This window comes from Callospermophilus lateralis, chromosome 8 (genome assembly GCF_048772815.1).
Source record: "Callospermophilus lateralis isolate mCalLat2 chromosome 8, mCalLat2.hap1, whole genome shotgun sequence".
Classification (NCBI taxonomy): domain Eukaryota; kingdom Metazoa; phylum Chordata; class Mammalia; order Rodentia; family Sciuridae; genus Callospermophilus; species Callospermophilus lateralis.
The window spans coordinates 69,476,970-69,484,576 of record NC_135312.1 but is presented as its reverse complement, the minus strand read 5'-3'; the positions used below and the strand labels follow the sequence as shown (position 1 = coordinate 69,484,576).

General features: G+C 37.6%; 1 pseudogene; it reads left to right on the top strand.

Annotated features, from left to right (window-relative positions):
- Positions 1-2,132: 2,132 nt before the first annotated feature.
- LOC143406572 (U6 spliceosomal RNA) lies at positions 2,133-2,189 on the top strand (annotated as a pseudogene).
- Positions 2,190-7,607: the final 5,418 nt, after the last annotated feature.

Sequence of the window (7,607 nt, the reverse complement as noted above, 5' to 3'; positions counted from 1 at the left end):
TTCCCCCACCAGCAGTAATTCCCATGCTCAGGAAAGTTTTCCTTCTTCAATATTAACTCTCCTTATCTTCACACATTTGAGAACAGGCAAGAGTGTTATCTTAACTGACCTGTGCAGGGTGGACTCCCTACCAGACCCAGAATCAGTTGCACTGACACATCGTTGTCTGAAAAAAATTCTGTATGGACTGTTTTTATTTCCTACTCTCAAATCAAACTGCCAAGGGTACAAACTCAGCCATGTCATTTAAGCTGTGTGCTCTTTTCTAAAAAAAAAAAAAAAAACGTGCACCCAATACCTACCCATCTTTCCTGGCACACAAACTTGTTCACTTAATAGTAGTTCAAATGACCAAGGGCACAAATTTCTGCTGAGAGGCATAGCATAAAACTGATGGATATAAAGCACAGATATGGAGGTCAAAGGGAGTCAGCTTTAACTTCCATACAGGCCATGAAACATCAGCTTCTAGTCCACAAGGCCATCAAGCATCTGTACTGTTGTAGAAATCCTCAAGCATTTCCCTCAGTCCCCTGGCTCCTTTCCTCTGCCTTCCTTTCCCTCCCTCCCCAGTGGAGGTCTAAGTGCTTCCCCTCTCTCCTGCACTCTGATGAAGCTGTCTGTGGGGTTGAGGACAGTGCCCACAGCCTCCACTGATCCCTTCCCAGATGGAGATGACCCCACCACTCCCTCTACCCAGAGGAGAAACACTCACCTAGTGGGAAGGTGCTAGTAGCCCCTCTCAGGGCTGTGGGCAGCAAACTGGACCTCTAGTAGATAGCCTGGACTGGACTTTGGTACAGGAGACTCAGGCTGTGGGGCTAGCATGCCCACGGCCACCTCTCCCTGAAGTATGTTCCCTGGGTCAGGGCGGGGGCAGAAGGCAAAAGGTGTGGCACCAACTGATAGACTGTGGTAAGCCTCTGTTTTTAAGACACCAAACCTCAGGGACCACTTCCCTGCTGCGGAGTCCAGTTCATGGAGAAGACTGTCCCTGACCACACAGGGACAAACCAAAATCCCCACCTCTGGTGCTTTTTCAAAGGAACAGAAGCAATTCGCTCTGGTGGGTACTTCCAAGGCTGATGGACCCCTCATGTGACTGGATGGGTTTGGCACTGTTGCGCTCACTGTCCCTGAGCACTAGGAGTTCTGACACCTAGGCTTTTGCTCTCACACTTCACCCATCCCAAGGGCAAGAGGTGATTTCTGGTCAATGAATTTGGGACAAATTAGATGGTTGTGTCCCAGGGCCCAATACATCAGGAACTGAATCTAAAGGGATGAAGGGTTTGAATGAAAGTATTCCTGTGGATGGTTTCAATGTTTTCATACTGCTGAAATAACTATTTCTCTGCATTAGTTTGAGACAGGAAACCCTAGAAAGTGATAGCATGGGTTCAGGAGAAGCTCTGGTTACCAGGTTCTGTGAGCAAGTACTGCCATCCTAGCATTCAACCCCTGCCTCTGGCCTTAGAAAGTAGCACCTGCATGTGGACAAAATCTTCTATTTGCAGTTTACAAAGAAAAACCATGGTGTCATGCTGTTGACCTCAGGAGTTATTGTTAATATTGTGTCCTATTCAGGAAAATCAGGCATGAAGGGAAGGTAAGAAAATTGACAGTACATAATTTTTAGAATATCAAAGGTACTATATTGGAGACTTAAAGAACTTCAAGTATACGTCCATGATGAACACAAACATTTTCATGATTTTTTTTTTTTTGTTTAGGATTCATTCTGTCACTGGGAAGACTCATATAAAAATACATTTATTCAGTTTCATTTTAAACCAAAATTGGGATACTGTTCATAGTTGAATCTTAATGAATACTGTGGTATCAGCATTCTCTGAAAGCAACTCAAAGAAAGTTTAAACATACGAAAAAGGAGAAAGAAAATGTGGTTTTGAGACCAAACATAAATAACAGAAACAGGATATTAGGTTGTATAAGGTATTTTTGAATTTATATAAATAAAAGAATTCAGAGTGCTGGGGATGAAGTTCAGTGATAGAGAGATCACAGCCTAGATTTGCTTCCTGCACACACATAAAGTAGTAAATAAATAAATTCAAAATATATACCAAAAACTGTTATGTAGAAAATACTTGAATGAAAATAATGAAATAGTGCTCGCTTCGGCAGCACATATACTAAAATTGGAAGGATACAGAGAAGATTAGCATCTAAGGTACAAGAAATCTAAGGCAGAGACTGCAATGAAGATCAGGCCCTCTTTCATGCTGTGCCTGCCATTGACTGCATTGTAGCTCTAGAACTTGTCCAGTTGGTTTTCTATTCCTCTGTACTACTTATTAATTATGTTCCATCTCAATTACTTCCTTCCAGAGGTCTCAGTGTAAAACTGAAACTTAGAAACAGCTCTGGAAATAATTTTTCCAAATAATTTTAATGGCAGAGTGCAGTGCACATAGATTATCAATTATCCCAGAGCACAGTTATTTTTGTGACTCTTAAGGATATATACCCTGCTTCTTGATCTATGTGGATTTAGTTTTATTTAAGTTATTGAGAATCTGATAAAAGTGCAAGTATTATGTTTTCCAAGGGAATAGCATAATTATTTTCTTTTTATCAAATGATTTCAATATTGACCAAAGACTAGGCAGTATAAGTCCACATTTTAAACTTGCATGTGTATTAGTGAAAAGTTTGATTGCATATCCCAATGTGTGTATAAATTCTCATATGTATTGGAATAGTGCGTATATCTCTAAAAATATACACATTTAGAAGAGCAGAATATAGATAATTATAAATAGAATTCTAACACTTTCTCACCACCTCCCTACATGTTTTCATGTTCTCTTCCCTTACTCCAGTGGGTTGCCTTGAACCCATTATGCACACACATGGGAAGATAGCTAATCTCGCAGGAGTCATGACCAGATTCTTTAGCCTAGTAGTTGCAGCAGTATGATTGTTTTTAAAGTTGATGCCTTTTGTTTTCTTTTTTATTAACTCTTTACACTGCAAAGGTAAGAAATCAGAGTGCTTTTGTGAAGAACAGGGAAGGGTGACTGCCAATTCACTTCTCCTTTAGAAAGTTTTCAGAGCAAGTAGAGTAAGACTTATATTTTGCTTCCCCAAATGCATCCCACACTTCATCACACCATCAAACCTGTGAATATGGACAAGGCATTGAGTTTTTTTTGGCTCCAATTTTGTAAGTTCACCTGAAACCTAAACAAAGTAATTACATTCTATACATTGAACCTTGACATCACTTGAGATTCTGTCCTCTATTTTCCTGTTTTATTTCTCCAGTGTGTGCTCTGAAGTCTACAGGATAGTGTCAATCAGATATTTGTCTTAAGCAGTAGTCTTTAAAATCTAGAAGAATTTCTTGGTTTAGTAAAATAAACTAGTCATTTTAAGACTCTTTTTATTTATATACTACAGGAGTAAAATATAAAACTTTTTTTTCCAATTCTTAGAGAGATTTTCATTTACATCTGATCAAACTAGTGGGGCTCATGTGACCATTCTTCTAGGCATGGGTAATTCTATTTCTGGTGCCAGAACTCTTCTACCATCTGACAATATAGGTTTCATTTACCACATGCAAAAGAGGCCTTTTCATTATGTAGCTAGGCTGGGAAACCACATACTGGGACTCAGGGGCATATTTGAGTATCCCATGATAGTGGGTACTCAGGGAAGAAGAGGAAGCCAGAGTCAGAGAAGTTCTTGTGCAGGTGAGGGAGAGATGCTGCACTTGAAAATGTTAAGGATCCTCTCTTCCAGAAGGAGACCAGAGAAAAAAATTAGAACCTATGCTGGCATAGAAACTTCTTCTCAAGAGTTCCTCACTCACATGTTTCCCTCTGTTCCCAAGATATAATGTGCATTTCCAGGTGGGTGATAGATTGGGTCATTTAATGTACAGTGATCATTATTTCTGGAGATGCTGGAAATTTTAATACTTCTGAGGAAGCTCCTAATCTGTTACCAGCTCAGGTTCTTATTGTGCTGTGTAGACAGTGGCCACTGGCTACAGGTGGCTATTTACATTTAATTTTCAGTGAATAAAGTTTATATGCAATTAAATATTCAGTTCCTCAGTCCCATTAGGCACATTTTAAGTGTTCAATGTCTAATGTTGCTAGTGGCTACTATAATGGAAAATTGAAATACTAGAAAAAATTCCTTCATCACAGAAGTTTCTCTTGAACAGCTGTTTCAGAAGGTTCTTAACAAGCTCTATGTGTTTTCCTGAATTGATGTTTATACCTAGAAAGCTTGAGGTTCATCATAAGGTACAGACCTCACCTTTTGTTTTTCATTCTGCTTACTCAGCAATATTTCTGTTCAGGAGATACCATAACTAACATTTCAAACCTTTATCATGCAATAGGTAAAAAATAACCAGGATATTGAATGAATAGCATCTAAGGGACATCAAGAGTAATGTTGAATTACATCAGCATTTACATTTTTCTTTTACTGTGAAAATAAAAACTTTTATAAGAGACCTTAAGAAAAATACTTGAGTTTTTTTTTTTTTTTTTTCATCATAGGCCTTAGGTGGGTGTGCTTAATTTGGGTTGTTGTGTTAATTCTTTCAATTCCTAAAACTTGACCCTCAAGTTCTTTGAGGCAGGGATCCTGACTGCACTTCTGATATCCCCCAGATGCTCTTCCATAAGGCTGCTCCCCCAAGCTGTGCAGATGTCCTGCCCCCAGGGCTGTGAACTGTTCAACATGGGCAGTGGTTCTTGAGCCTTGTCTAGAGCAGTTCTCCAGGTGGCTTTGCCATAACGCACAGCAAGTCCCTCTTGGCTCTCAGCCCAGCCTAAATCTGGGGATAGAAGGCCAGCCTTTGAGTCATGGTATAGATTCAAAACAGTGACATAACCACTGTTACATCCACATCATTGATGCAAACATGAATGACAGTTACTAATGCACAAATAGCATTTCCTGAAAATTTGGTGTGGTGTTTGGCATAGCTTTTTTCTCTTTTATTTTGTCTTTTCAGACTATCACTAGTGGATGTAACTAAAAGGAAGGCCATTTTCATGATATTTTAATCATTCTGGAAAATTGTTGCCACTTGAGCCTGCAGCTGTGTTCTGCCTCCTGCTTTCTCCCAGCAACAATAACAGTGCCTGTCATGGGGTAGGGACTCGGCAAACCCTTCAGGAAAAAGAGAATAGAAGTTCTGGGTTCAGAAAACAACAACAAAATCAGTCCTTTCTCTCCTCTCTCCTAGTCTTCCTGTGGTTAACTTATAAAACACAAAATTGCCATTGTCACATTTTAACGTGTGGCATAAAGTATATGCACAGTGTTGGACCACCATCACCAGTGTGCACTACCAGAGCTTTGTCATCATCCTAAGGTGGAACTCTGCCCATCAGCACTGACTTCCCATCTCCCCCTCACCTCAGGCCCTGGTAACATACTTTCTGCTTTCTATTTATGAATTTGACCACTCTGAGTGCTTCATATGAGTGCAGTGGTACAGTTTTGACCTTTTATGACACACAATTTCCCATAGCATAATATTTTCAAGGTCTGCATGGTACAAGATACCCAAATCCCATTTCTCTTTGTGGCAGAATCATATTCCATTGTATCTATGTGCCACATTGTGTTTATTCATTTATCTGTGGATATCTTCCCTCTTTTACAGCTCTTCAAGTTTATCAATCCTAATGGGACCATGAGCCTACTGCCCACACTGTTTCTTGGTTTGCCAAGGACCTCTTTGGCTTTGCCATTATGTTCTTTATCATTTTCTTAGCATAGGCTCAGTTGGTGTACCTCTTCTTTGGTGATCTGGTTGATGATCTCAGTAGTTTTCAAGAATGTATGAAAGTATACATAAAAATAAGAAGAAAAATATTATCAGATAAAATAAAGCTGTCATCCCAAGGACAAAGAAATCTTCACTATTGCTCTATGCACCATGGCAGTGTTAAGAATATTCAAGATAAGAGTCACATTTCCCTAACATCTACTCAGTAATACAAAATTGTTGATGCATTCTGAAATGTTGATGCCCTCAAGTAGTGAGATGTAGGAGAACAGTCACAGAAAACCAACATGATTTCAAGGCCAAGCACAAGGTAGTGCCCATTGCAGAGGAAAGGCTCTAAAAGGCCATTTGTGTATATTTTTGTTTTTGTTGAATATGTTGCCTTACATTTTGAACTTCAAGATATAAATAAAGTAAAAAGTATTTCTAATATTCTAGAAGAAATTTAGAAATGCACAGAAATTTTCAGTCTTCTCCCCAAAGTTTCCAAATACGTGACAAAACAAAACTACAAAAAGAGCCAGTATCAGATTTCTGTTCCATTTACAAAAGTCTTAGTATTGGGAATATGAGAGAAATAACATGATGACTGAGTTGATAGAACTTGGTGCATGGGGAGACCTAAATCATAGCTATTTGGTAAAAGTCAATATGGAAATGATTTTTATTAAAACCCAGCACTTATAACATCTAGCTGTTTCCTTCACTTTGAGTGAGTGTGAGAATATTGGAGTTTTGAACAGATACAATTCTGGCCATCCCTTAAAAAATATTTTCCTTTATTTTTCTTTTAAGAGATATTGTCTCAGGCCCCGGGTTACCATTGTAGAGATTTAGAATTGCTATGTTTTACCCAGATTATGTATTGGATTCTTAGAGCCAATTGCTATGTATGTTATCAAATAAAAATTATATTTAATATTAACCAGGTGGAAATAACATATAGCATGAAAGCATATTATTATTACAGAGTACTTCCATTGCTGATATAAGCTGCAAATCTTTTTCAAAGCAGTTGACAATTTTCCATTATATGGCATCTGTCCATAGTGATCCCAAAATGTGATATCATCTTGAAGAAATGTTACGTGAGTTTCTAGACATTCTCTGTTTCTGTATTGTGGGTGTTCTGTTTTGTTCTTATAGCATCACTCAATTCTGTATCATTTTGTTTGATATCAATTTTGTAGAGATTGAAGAAGCTAATCAAGTTTGGGGAGTACTGTGTTTCACTACCATTGTGTTCTTTATGTTCTTCATTCTTCTAGTATGTATGCTTTTGTTTATAGTGAGATTTAATTTTCATAAATAACCCTCTTCTCTTTTTTTTAAACTTTATTCTTCATTATTTCAAATAAAGATGAGGACATAGAAAAAAGTATTGATTTGGAAAATTTATTTCATTTTACATTAATTTCAAATTTTAAGCCTTAAAAACAAAAAATTAGACCAATGCAGATTAATAAAGTTATCTAAGACAGTGCTTTGCCTCAAAAGTAGAACATGCTCACTCACATAATTTTTTAACACAGATGTCAACACATCATAGTTACTTGGTGGCATGACTTTTCATTTCACTCTTTCTTTCTTATAAAAGTAGGAACTGAAAAGCAAGCTAGATCCAGGATGACACAGGAAGTGTTTTAGCAAATTATTGCATACCAAGATAAAGATATTATCTTTTAACTCATTCACATATAACACTTTATTGATATGTAGAGACTACCTACAAGGAATATGAATATATTAACTATAGAACTCAATCAAATGATGATTATAAATTGTTTTAATAATTATTTCTTTAAAAGATTTTTGAATC